Raw genomic sequence first — 14,211 nt, forward strand, 5'->3', positions numbered from 1 at the left:
CTCAGTGCCACAAAAAATAAAAATACCTTTATCTGTGCATTATATTTATACATCATAGTGAGATTCAAAATATATTTTCCTTCCCATCCCATTTTACCCCACCTCCTTTCCCCATACATGATATTGATTAGTTATATTGGGAGTGATAATTTCATACATGGACATAATATTATTTAAACTGTTCCCTTCCTTGTCTGCCTTTTCTCTCTTTCTACCTCTGTCTTCCAATTCCCTTCTACTATTCTACTAGTCATTCTCTTTCATCTATCCATAGTCTCTTCTGATTCTTTTTTTCTCTCTAGCTCATTCATATGAGAGAAAACATACAACCTTTAGCTTTCTGAGACTGGATAATCTCACATTATATAATATTCTCTGGTTCTGCAAATGACATAATTTTTTGCAGAAGAATGACCCATTTGTCTACAAATGATGTAGTTTTGTTCTTTATAGTTGAGTAAATATTCAGTGTTTGTTTTGTTTATTTGATAGTAATCAATGTTATCAAGAACCTAGGGAAATTGGAACCTAACTACTATTAGAAGCAATTTACTGGATAAGTTCTTGGTTGCAAACAACATAATCCACTATGATTATTTCAAGCCAAAAAAAAAAAGAAAGAAAGAAGAAAAAAAAGAAAAGAAGTATTAAGGGATGTCAGTATCTCATAGATTATTTCTTTAGAGCACTGTGAAATGCTTGTGAAATGCCCAGGGGAAGAAATGAGAAAACATTTATTTATTGTCTCCCATCCTCTCTGTCAAGGTTTGCCCATAGGATATCAACCACCTTGCAAAGTGAGACTGCACACCATGAATTAGAGAATCCTCCTAATTCTATCTTTAGTAGAAAAAACCAGGAGTTAGTCATCAACTCCAATACTGTCACCCTGTTCAAACCATAAGCACCTCATACTTCAGTTACAGCAGTAGCCTTTGAATTGGTCTTCCCACTTCTCTTACACCCTCTTCAGGCTACTTCCCACATAGCAGCCAGGGTCCTTTGCCTTTCCTACTGCAAACCCTCCAAGGCTTTCCAAAGGCCCAGACCCCTGCACACCCTCATCTCCCACCCCTCCTACACCAGCTCCTTCCCTCCAGCCATGGGACCTTCATGCTGTGCCTTGAATGTGCGTACCAGACTTGCCTTCGGCTTTTGAACTTGTATTATCTTTCGCTGCGAGCATTGTGCTTCAGGTCTCTGGCCAAATATCCTCATAGAATTCTCTCCTAAAGAAGTGCAGATTGAATTCCCAAGGGTTCCATGAAAAGTTTTGGGTTGGAGATACCCAGAGGAAAGGGAAAATCTGTGCCAACTTGTGTTTAGAGAAAGAGTTTGAGGATGAAATATATAAGAAGAAGCTTTGGGGAAGTTGGGAATATATTGAGAGCAAAAAGAATAAAAAAGTTTTAAAGAAACATTAGTGTAAGTAATAAATTTGTTCTCCTTAGGCTCCTTTTGGAATGAATGGAATTACTTTTAAATGCTTATAGTTATTGGATGGGATTTACCTGGATACCATATCTTGCAGATACAGGACTGCATGGGGCTCTCGTTCATAAACAGCTCTTAAAAGTACAAAGTACTCTTCAGTTTGTATGAACCAGGTTCTTCAGTAAGAGTATTGTGTCCATGTTCAACCTCAGTGGAATTCTGATGTGGATGCTCCAGTGGCCCTCTACCAACTGATTTACATTAGAAGCAGGTTTAAAAAAGGCCTCTGGAGATTTGATGCTAGTTACACCATTTGATTATGAGCTCTGCTGAGAGCTGATTTAATGATCCTTTAAACAACTGAATATGTGTTCCATTGTTTTATATTTCTGACAATTCCGGAAACATACACAGGACAGTAAATTCTTTAGGGAAGGTTGAAAAAAAAAAGAGGTCAAAGATGAACATATTACAAAGAAGTTTGGAGAATTTAAAGTTCATCTTGAGCTGGGTGTGGTAGCACACGCTTGTAATCCCAGCAGGATTACAAGCTCAGACAGGAGTATCATAGGTTTGAGGGCAGCCTCAGCAAGTAGTAAGACTCCCATCAACTTAGTGAGATCCTGTTTCAAAATAAAAATAAGACTGGTGGTGTAGCTCAGACGTAGAATGCCCCTGGGTTAAATCCTCACCATCACACAGAAAAAAAAGTTCAACTAATGACATCTGGAGGCCCCTGTTTTAAGACTCTTCTCTGTGGTTTCCCAGAGTATCATTTCCTAGGACTTGCAAGGAAGGGCGCACATAGACTCAGTGACTCACAGACTCAGTGACTCAGGAGGCTAGAATCTCGCTGTCTCTAGAGGGCCCTAAGTACCATGTTCACACTTAACAGCAAGTGGAGAACTCGGGACTATGGGTGGCTTCTGGGATCAGGAAGACGTACAAGTTCAAAGCAGGCAAGTCTGAGAGGATCAGGAAAGAGATCAAGATCACGTCAGTTAGTAATCTGAGCCCAGAAACAACAGACCAAATTGAAAAGGCAGAAAGGACCTGGACAATTGAGAGAGAACATATCTGGGCTTCAAGCAGTTTCATGATTCTAGGATGTTACATAGTCCAGAAGAAATTGGGCTAAGTTAGAAGTTTGGGATAAATGTATCATTTTGTCACTTATTAGCTATATGTATGACCTTGGGAAAATTACTTAATCTCTTTGAGCCCAATTTTTTGCATTGTAAAATGGAAATCATAAGAATTTTATAAGGATTGACAGATATAAAATACTTGGTAAAGTTCCTGATAAGTGCTCAAAAATTATGTAAATATTTCTAAAAGTGATTTGTGTGTGTGTGTGTGTGTGTGTGTGTGTGTGTGTGTGGTTCTGGGGGTGGAACCCAGGGGCTCTTCTATCTACGCACTACACTCCCAGACCTATTTTATTCTTTATTTGGAAATGGTCTCACTAAGTTGCTGAGAGCCTTACTAAGTAGTTGAGGCTGGTTTTGAACCTGTGTGATCCTACTGTCTTAGCCTCCCAAGCACTGATATTACAAGCGTGCGCCACCACGCCCAGCAAAAGTGAACTTCTTAGTAACGAGAAGCCATGTTCTTGTCTCCGTGAGCTCCTATTCTAGCCTCGTACTCACTCAGTGCTGCCTCAGAGAGGACACCTGCTGTCCTTCTCATTTCTTCCCTCCACCTCCACACACCATACCTAAGCTCAAATAAAATAATTAGAGGAAGAGGACAGTATCTGTGTACACGTTGGCTGAACTCTAGTTTCTCTACTGATCTCGACTGCATGAGTGACCAGGACTGAGGAAGACCTCAAAATCATGTCATAGGAGGCCGTGTTGAAAGAACCAGGAAACTTTCACTTGGAGTAACAATGATAGAACAAAGGAAAGTATGAGAGCTATTATGGAATATCTGATTCAATTTGGATCTCTCCAGAGCAAATAGTGATGTCTCTGCTCCTAGGTGGCCACTCCTGTGGGACTTGATGTGGGAATTCCTCTTATGTAAGAAAGGGTAAGACTCCAAGAACCTCAGAGCCATGTGGCTGTGAGAGTCCTGAGTTTTCCAAAGGCACAGGTTGGGGTGTGCGCCCTGGGTGGCATTGGGGATGGCGCTGAGTTCCTTACAGAGCAGCTCCAAGAGTGATCCTGGCATGGACCACACCATGAAGTTTGTTCTTGGCATGGAAGGTTGGGGTCTTGTGATGATAATTCTGTCAAAGCCCTTTCAATGCATTTCCTTTTCCTTCTTCTCTGTCACCAGTTGGTAATTACACGCTACAGAAAATGTACACAGAAGGGGCTTGTTTTGGTTTCCATGTAGCTGGATGGGAGGCAGTGACGGCTGGTGGCTGATTCTGCGGGGTGGCTGGGCCTGGGTTATGGGAATGCAACATGATGTCCCTCACTGGTTTCTGGACAATCACCTCGCTAGTATCCTGGAGCCTGTGAATGATGTTTAAATCAATGGTCAAAGCGGAGAGGGCGGCTTTGTCTTCATTACTCCCCAGGACTAATTGACCTTTTTTGAAAAGGCACATTCTTGATTTTAGTGAGACTCTTCCTCATCCGGAAAGGCCAGTGAAGCAAAAGGACCTCATGTGAAAGGGTGGGGGTGAAGGGTCAAGGGTGGCATTGAAGGGAGAGAAAGGTGCAGAACATTCGCTAAATCATCTCCACCAGAATAGAGGAGAACAAAGGCCTGGCCTCCCTAGAGACTCTTAAGGACACATACACCCAGCGCTGCGCACAGGGAGTCTGGTGACCTTTCCTGCCCTGGAGACTCTCAGTTTTGTCATTTTGATGAGTCTCTAAGTTGTGTTCACTGTGAGTATCTCTGCTAGCAAGGAAGCAATTCACCCTGAAAGGTTCTTTCAGAAAAACGCATAAAACAGAATCAAGCTTACTGCGGCTCCAAAGCACGTCTTTTATTTTTAATTGTTCACCTCATCTGTCTCAGCTATCAAGAAAGAAGAAAAGCTGGAGAATAAAATAAAAATTGCAAGAAAGCCAAGATGAGGTTTGAAGCCGTTTTCCATCTTCTTCTGATGATGTAAAGCTCAGATATATTCATGCTGCCAGCCTGCAGGAGCCAAAATATTTATTCAATATGTGAGACTCGAATCTCAGAGGAGTCATGTGCAGTGTTCAATGGATACCTCCCACAGAGCGTCCATATTTAAGAATACAGAGTGCCATAAGAATATCACTTCCAAATTAAAAAAAAAACAACGATAATGTTGGCATCTGTTGACAACTTTGTTCTTTTGTCAGCATGATGGAAATAATACCCAAGTGAGTCAGAGAAGAAATAATTGAAGAAGAATTGAGACTCTATTAGCTTGCAATTTGATGGCAGTTCCACCTGTAAGCTGTCCAGTTAACTTGACATCTCCAGCTTCAGGACGTGTTCTGAAGCCTTTCTCTTCCTTCAGTGAGGTCTTTTGTTCCTAAAAATTTTCAATAGGCACAGTTAGTACTTGATAGCCAAGTTTTCCATTTAAGTCATCACTGGGTACATGTCTTTTTTTTTTTTTTGGTACCGAGGATAGAATCCAGGGGCATTCTACCTTCAAGATACACCTCCAGCCTGATTTATTTTATTCTTTACTTTGAAACAGGGTCCCACTAAGTTGTGGAGGGCCTCAGTACGTAGATGTGGCTGGCCATGTACCTGCCATCCTCCTGTCTCAGCCTCCCAAGTACTGGGATTACAAGTGTGTGTCACCAAGCCTGGAAATTTTTTTGTTTTATTTTACATTTTAAAGTTTAAATTTAGAGCCAGGTGTGGTGGCACACACTTGTAATCCTGGTACTTGGGAGGCTGAGACAGGAGGATGGCAGGTACGTGGCCAGCCTCAGCTACTTACTGAGGCCCTCCACAACTTAGTGAGACCATGTTTCAAAATAAAGAATAAAAAATAGGGCAAGGGGTGTATAAACGGCTCGGAGGTCAAATGCCGCTGGGTTCTATTCCCAAACTCGCAAAAGAAACCCTATTTTTATGATCACATTAGAAACATTTAAAGTGCTCTGTCTGTATAATGTAGGTCTTTAAAATATAGTTCCTCAGCATGGGAAAAGTATGTCCTTGTTTAAGTCTCTAAAGTGAAGCCTGGCGTGGTGGCACACGCTTGTAATCCCAGCATTTGGGAGGCTGAGACCGGAGAATCGCGGTTCGCGGACAGCCTCAGGTACTTAGTGAGGCCCTCCGCAACTTAGTGAGACCCTGTCTCAAAATAAAGAATAAAAAATAGGGCAGGGGGTGTAACTTGGAGGTTGAATGCCCCTGGGTTCCATCCCCAGACCCACACACACAAAAAAATCTCTAAAGTGAAAAATTGAATGGGTAAACTGGCATTTGCATTTCATTTTAGCTTCATTTTTGGATAAGCATTACTTCTCCCATGGTCCTTAGTTATGGCAACCAGGACCCTTTGTTAGTTTTCCAATTGTATGACAAAATACTGGAGGGAATAAACTTTTAAGGAGGAATGTTTTATCTTGATTTAGAATTTCAAAGGTTTTATCTCATGGTCAATTGGCCCTATTGTTTTGGGTCCATGGCAGCACAAAATATTATGGCAGCAGCTAGCAACCAAGCAGGTCTGTTTATCTCTTGGTGGCTGGGAAGCAAAGAGGAAGACAGGAAGGGGATCCTATTATCCCCTTTAAGGGCATGTCTCCAGTTACCTAATTTTCTTCCATTAGACACCACCTTTTAAAGACCCTAAGCCTCCCAATAGCACCATAGGCTGGTGACCAAGCCTTCAACAAATGGGTGTTTGGGAGACATCTTCAATGTATGTCAAACCCTTATCAAGAAAACCTTTGGTCAATAAAGAAATTATACCTTAGAGTATATAAGTGGCATAGTCTTCCTTTTTGCAGAAATTACATCATGTCTGTGACATTTTATTTCCTTAGTTCTTACTGCACTTGAAAATCAATCTTTATTCCTATTTAATTGTAGAATTTTATTAAACAAGCCAGTTCTTCCAACTCTAATTCTTCCAGCTGTCTTAAGACAGTTCTTCTCTCTAGTTGTAAATAAGAGAGAAATGGAGTAAGAACAAAGATGTCTGGGTCAGATCTTGTAATTGCTTCCCAGAGATTTTGCCATACTGAAAATTTACTTGGGACTGACTGTTCTTCAGCGTTATTCTGATGTCAAAAACCAGAGAAAAAAGGTTTGGAAGGGAAATTGCAAATGTCTTTCATAACATCAATACAAAAATCTTTTGTAAAAAGTAATAAACAGGATCCAGTATAAAAAGATAATACATCATGACAAAATGGAATTGATTTTAGAAAAGCAAGTTTGCCTTAATTTTTGAAAATTAATGTAGTTCATCGACCAACAACCTAAAAAGGAAAAATCATATGAAGATCTTTATAGATGCCAGAAAAATGCGGAATGAAACTCTACATTTATACATGGTAAAAAAAAAAAAAAAACAGTCAGCAAACTAGAAATAGGAAGAAACTTCCTAAGGGTCACATACAGGTGGCATTATATTTAATGATGAAAGATGAATCTTTTTCTCTAAAGTTTTCAAATAAGAGTATCTACTTTCACCATTCCTATTCAACATTGTGTTGGCATTTCTTGTCAGTGCAATAAGGCAAGAAAGGAAATAAAAGAATACAGTTGAGGAGAGATGAGAAGTAATAAACCTATTATCGGATGGCAAGATCATTTACATAGAAATTTTCTAACAATCTAGAAAAAATGTTATTAGATTCAAGAAGTAAATTTAAATAGGTTTTGGGATAGAAATCCATTATACTAAAATCAATTGTACTTTTATATTCTAGCAATGAGTTGAATTAAATTGAATCAACAAAAATTTTTAAAACTATTATTATTTTTTTTTTGCAGTACTGGGAATTGAATCAGGGGCATTCTACTTCTGAGCTACACCCTCAGCCCTATTTTTTATTCTTTATTTTGAAACAGGGTCTCACTAAGTTGAAAATGGTCTCAGTAAGTAGCTAAGGCTGGCCATGAACCTGTGATCCTCCTGTCTCAGACTCCTAAGTATTGGTGTTGCAAGTGTGTGCCACCATACCTAGCTGAATTTGATTTTGAAGACAACTTGTTAAGTTTCTTATAAAGTTAAACACATGACCCAGTCATCCAATTCCTAAATGTTCACTTATTTATTTTGAGAAAACATCACTGGATGTAATGGTACACACTTGTAATCTCAGTACTTGGAAGGCTGAGAGAGGAGGATCTCCACTTTAAGTCCAGTCTTAGCAACCTAGTAAGATCCTGTTTCAAAACAAAGGACTAAAAAGGGCTGAGGATTTTGCTTGGAGGTAGAATGCCCCTGAGTTCAATCCCAAGAACCACACACAAAAAGAAAGAGAGGAGAAAACGAAATAAAAATGGAATTGAAAATATACGCCCTTACATAAACCTGTATGCAAATTTTTTTTATCAAATTCACTCCCAATTACCCAAATCTGGGGAAAACCTATGCATTCATTATCTAATGAATGAATCTACAAATTGTAGTTACTTCCATTTAATGGAACACTACTCAGCCATAAAAAGAAAACTCACAATTTTTTATGCAATTGCATGAATGATTCTCCAGAGCATTATGCTGAGTATAAGCATCAAGTCACAAAGGCTAAGAACTGTGCAATTCCATTCATATGATATTCAAAGAAAAAGTCAAAACTACTGGGACAGAAATCAGATCATTGTTTAATAGGAGTTGAAGGTGGTGGGAAGGAATTGACTATAGAAGGCTCAAGGATAATGGAAACACATCTTTATTGTAGTGAAGATTAGACAACTATTGTTATAATGTGGATATGGAATGTTCCCAAGAAAAGTTCACGTGTTGGCCATGCAGAAATGTTCAGAACTGAAATAATTAAATCTGAAATCTAATCTAACCAATGGATAAATCCATCATGGATTAACAATTTGAAGGGATTTACTGTAGGCAGGTAGAGTGTGGCTGGAGGAGGTGTGTCCCTGGGGTGTGGCCCTGGGGACTATGTCTGTCCTGGTCCTCTCCTTGCTCTCTGACACTTCTGGCTGTTGTGAGTTGAGCATCTTCCCTCCGCACTCCCTCCCTCCATGGTGTCTGCCCTGGAGTCTGCCTACCATGGACTGAATTCTAAAGCCATGAGCCCAAATAAACTTTTCCTCCTCGGGTTGTTCTTTCTTGATATTCATTTTAACTTGGTTTCATTTGAATACAGTTGTTAGGGTTGGATCGGATTAGGGCTTGCACCCAAGGCCAGGTTTGCCAATTATCTGTGAAAGTGTGTGAGTATGAGCCATGCCCTGGCCTTTACCCGCTCTACCACCCTAGAACAGCTCAGGTAGGCTAACAAAATCCCCTTGGTCTCATTACATGGTCTGTGTTTTAAAAATTTAAATTGGTAAATTATAATTGTATATATTTGTGGGGTGCAATGAGATTTCATCAAGATAATTAATGCATCCATTATCCCACCTGTGTGTGTGTGTGTGTGTGTGTGTGTGTGAGAGAGAGAGAGAGAGAGAGAGAGAGAGAGAGAGAGAGAGAGAGAGAGAGAGAGACACTACTAGAATGTACCCAGGGACAGTCTACTTCTGAGCTAAGCATCCAGCCCATTTTATTTTTAAATTTTAATTTATTTTTTGCTTTAAAACAGGGTCTTACTAGGTTGCTGAGGGCCTAAGTTGTTGAGGCTGACCTCAAACCTGCAATCCTCTTTTCTCAGCCTCCCAAGTACTGGGATACATATATACACTACCATATCTGGCTCATTTATCATATTTTTAGTATGCTTTCAGTTTTTCTATCTTGTCAATCCAAATTATTTGTACTTCAAAGCATTTATTTTCTCCAGTAATTCTTATTTTGAAATCTTACAATGTAGCTAAAATATTTTAAATTTAGAAACTTTCTGAAAGCCAAATTTGAGTCTTAAAATCATAAAATGCTTATTTGCTATGAATTTTAAAATTGACTGGTTATTTAATAAATACTACATTCAAGTAATAAGAAGGGAAAACTACACTTGAAATATTAGTTGGAAGCTAAAGGTTAACCCACGTGGATTGGATTGATTAATTTTGAGGTCATGCTTAGCTATTAAAAATCTCAAAAGGTACAAAACAACACAATCTAGTTTAGCAATTTTGAAATATGCAGTACATGAACTGTGGTCACAATGCAGCATGATAGATGACTAGGACTTGTTCTTCTAGCCAACCGAAATTCTGTGTCCTTTGAGCAGCATCTCCTTTCCCCCCTTGCTCCTCTTCTCTGCCAGTTTCTGTGCTCCATGTCTGGGGAATGCAGAATCATCTCATTTCATGAGTGGCTCTCAGAGAGGTTTTTCGGATCATCAGCACTGCCTGGGTTGGGATGAAGGCGTATTTGGGTGTGGAGTGAGGGGCTTAGCATGAATCCATGAGTGGTTACCAATAGTTTTTCCGTGTGTGCAAGCATGCCTGCATGTGTATGGGTGACATGGAGATGAGTGATTTGGGCCCAACTGGTCTGGATTCCATCAACATGACTTTCGTGTTCCTTGTGGTCCTCACCAACATTACAGAGGAGATGAGAGCAGAATGTAATCAAATCCGGGTCCCGTGGCAGCCCTTCCCATAGATGGCTTTGTTTTTCAAGACCATGGAAACTCATCAGGCTAAGAATTCCCCAGCCCATCCAGAACTGAAATCCAGCGCACTGGAGATTTAGAGCTGCTGAGAAATGAATTTCGTTTTCTTTATCTTTTACCCTTCCTTCTCACCCCGTCCTTCCTTTCCCTTTTCTTTCTGTTCCCTTCTCCTCTTCCTCCTTCTTATTTCCAGAAATAGAGAGAACTTGTAGTCTTATTTACTTTGAAAATTCTTTGGTGCTGTTATTTTAAGAAATAGTGTTCTCCGTATATTTCCCCTCATACAATGTACAGAAATGCAGACGCAGATGCCTACTAGCAAAGGGCATCATCGGTATGTGTGTGCACATAGACATCTCAGCATCGCCACATAGCAGGTACAAGGGAGAACAGAGCAAGTCACCATTTCCTCATATGGAAAAAATATTCAATAAAACCTAAGCAAAGAGCTCAAAATAGCCCCACTTCACTTTCAAGCGCTCTTGCACAGAACTACTTAGCCAGGGCCAGGACTAATTGATGCCAGGTGACTTGTAGAGATGCCAGTTTCATGGAGTTCTCACTCTTTTTGTGGGAGGATGGCTTAATAACACATTTTTGGTGAACAATTGAGTCTTACTTCTGAGGCAGCATCCAGAGACGACTGCCTTCCTCTGTAAGAATAGATCAATTGCACTGAAAAAAACATAGATAAAAGGGTCGGGTAATCAATGTCGGCTTTTACTTGAAAAACAATTATAAGTCCACTGTGCTTAGAGGCAATACTTTATTAGAGAATATTAGAGCCACTGTCTATTTTCCAGATAAACCTTATCTTGAATCTCAATATATAGAACAGATAGATGTGGAGCTTATCCGATCGTGTTGGAGGATGGGGGTTTGGCCTGTTTAGCATGTCTCTAAGCTCCCACTGTGGCCACTCTCCACAGTGAACCTCACAGTCAACTACAGTGCTCCCCCGACAGAGTGAAAAGCACAGAATGCATGACAGCTGCATAGCACTTCATACCCGTCACTGTGGAGGGAGCCACTGAGGCCTGGAGGATTAAGTTTGCAGAACTAGGCGGTGGGGCTGGCTCTCCTGGCTCCCGCTCTGTGACATTTACCAAAGCAGCCATGGTTTCGGAAGCACGTGGTCACTGTTCCTCCACAGGAAACCAACACTTCAACTACTTTGACCAAGAATGTAAAGCCATGGGTTGAAGTAACCAACTTGGAGCAGCAGAGCCCTTGGGGCTTTCCTTCCTCCTCTTCCTAGAGCTTCTGTATTCTGGGCTCGGAAAGCAAATATTTTGTAACAGGAGATCTGGTTTTATTCCTATACCTGTTCTAGTAATAAGAAAACTGGAAGTGCTCCCTGTCTCTGCCTCTCCACAGCCCTTCTTATAGCCTCCACTTGGTGCCTCCTGGTTTCCTAGAGCTGTGGGCTAGAGCCACAAGAAGAGGCACCAAGCTGCCAGGCAGTAGGCCCCTACCCTGGGCAGGCTGCTAGCAAACAGGGATCTCATATTAGAGACAGACAGTCACAGACTGTCTTTCCTGCAAAAATTAATATACTCGACAAGGAAGACTTACGCACTACGATATGCACAAAAAAGCCACCACATAGTGGAGAATTTGAATGTATGTATCTTCAGATTCTTCCCATCTTCCTTTTTTTTTGGTGGTACTGGGGTTCCTGGAAGCCCTTCTACCTCCGGGCTACACTCCCAGACCTATTTTATATTTTTGAAACAGGGTCTCTTACGCCAGCGCGGCTGGCCTCGAACCTGCGCGATCCTCCTGTCTCCGCCTCCCAAGCACGGGGATTATAAGCGTGCACCACCACGCCCGGCCTTCCTGTCTTTCATTACTCACCCCTCCTTCCTCTTTTCCTTTTACTCTATTTCACGTCACAAACATGTGATTATACTGATTGTGATTCTCCTTCAATTACTCCAGATATTGCAAACCTCTGTTTTTGATAAATACATAATAATATATCATTGTTAATGGTTGAGATATATTTCTTTGTCCTATAATCCATTCAACTTCATTCCGTGTGTGTGTGTGTGTGTGTGTGTGTGTGTGTAACTGGATATGAAATCAAGGAACATTCTGTCTCTGTGCTATACTCCAGGCCTTTTTTATTTTTTATTTTGAAACAGGGAGCTGAGGTTGGCCTTGAACCTATGATCTTCCTGTGTCAGACTCCAAAGTGCTAGGATTTTAGGCACGTGCCAGCAATGTCTGGCCATTTCCACTATAATTTTATTTTTTCTGATTTTATAAAGAACAGAGCCAGGCATGGTGGTACACACTTGTAACCCCAGCATTTAGGAGGCTGAGACAAGAGGGTCATGGTTCACGGACAGCCTCAGCTACTTAGTGAGGCCCTTTGCAATTCAGTGAGACCCTTTTTCAAAATAAAGAATAAAAAATAGGACTGGGGGTGTAGCTTGGAGGTAGAATGCCCCCAGGTTATACCCCAGTACCTTAAAAATAAAAGAATGGGATTACTAGTATTTTTAGTCATAAATCTTTGCATATATCTCTAGGATGGATTCCTAGATGAGGAGTTGCTGAATATGCAAGGTGAATGCTCACCAGTACCACCCAGCTGTTTTGCCCACTTTTGTTCTCAAGGAGCTGGGAAGGTACACCCTTCCTTCCACTCTCCAGAGCCAGCACAGGTTAAGTGGCACATCGAGGGCACCCGCTGGCTAAGCAGAAATAGCTCAAAGCTCAGGCAGGGTGCTGTATATCTAGGGAATAAATATTTATTGTATTCAGATGGCATGTTAGTCAGCATTCTTTTGGCTACATCCAAAACAACTGACCCCACAACTTAGAAGAAAGCAGATTTATTTGCTCATGATTCCATTCATGTGAGGCTGAGGACCACAACTCTCAGGGCATAGCAGTGGAAAGAGGAGAGAGGAAGAGAGCAAAGCTTTTGCTCACTTCCTGAGGGCCAGAGACAAAAGAAAGTGAGGGGAGAGGAGCCATATATGATATGGCTTTGGGGAAAGCCACAGTCCCAGGGACTCATGTTCTCCATCCACACCCTACCAGGGAAGGTCACCACCCAGATGAATCTATTACAATGGATTTGTGCACTGCTGAGATTACAGTGATCATGACTTAACTGTATCAACCCTGAGGATGAACAAATGAGCTTTTAAGGGACATGTTATATCTAACCATAACAAATGACTATTTCATTTTAAATTAAACATCAGGAAAAAAAAGAAAACTAAGAACACCTATGGATTTTTGCTGATCTTCTGAGAGAAAGGAAGGTGGGCATAATAGGTTGCCACCTCATTTGATCTTTTCCCCTGGGAGTGGCTTGCCAGTGCCCCTCCCAATGGGAGGGTTATCCATAGGAAGCTCAGCAATCACCACCCAATGCAGGGGGTGCAGAAGGCAAAGATGGGTGGAAGCCTCCTTCCTCCTCGTCCTCCCAGAGGGGGTGAAGCTGAGAGGACCGGGGAGCTGCGTGTGCCCCGCCTGCTGTCTCATTTGCCTCCTGATGTCCCACCTGGTGGCCAGAACTACAGTTTGCGGGCAGCAATATTCTGTCTCTGCTTCTCTCTTCTAAAGAGTCATCCCCAGGAAATTTTTTGTTTGTTTTTTGGTACTGGGAATTGACCCCAGGGGCACTCTACCTCTGAGCTAATCCCCCAGCCCTATTTTTGATTCTTTGTTTTGAAACAGGGTCTCACTAAGTTGCAGAGGGCCTCACTAAGTAGCTGAGGCTGGCCACAAACCCAGATCCTCCTGTCTCAGCCTCCCAAATAGTGGGATTACAAAAGTGCACCACCACGTCTCAGGAATTTTTTTTTAAGTGGTGGCAGCAGCCTGACCCGTCCCTCCTGCCCCAGCTCCCCTGGCTGTCTTTTCAGTGTCCCATAGTCTCCTCTCACCCTCTCTCCATAGCGCTGGGTCTGGATAAAGCACAGAAGAGGATGTGTAGATTGTGGACAAGAGTTGAATGGAGGTGTAATATGAGGAAAGTCCCCTGAGTGTGCTAGAGATCAAAGGAGAAGGCACACAAATTCCTTAAATCCACGGGCTTGGCAGGTCTCTCTGGGCCTCTCTGTTCAGGGAAGACCTCATAAAAAAGGCAGGCACAGAG

Source organism: Muscardinus avellanarius, assembly GCF_963383645.1.
Source record: "Muscardinus avellanarius genome assembly, chromosome: 6".
Lineage (NCBI taxonomy): Eukaryota > Metazoa > Chordata > Mammalia > Rodentia > Gliridae > Muscardinus > Muscardinus avellanarius.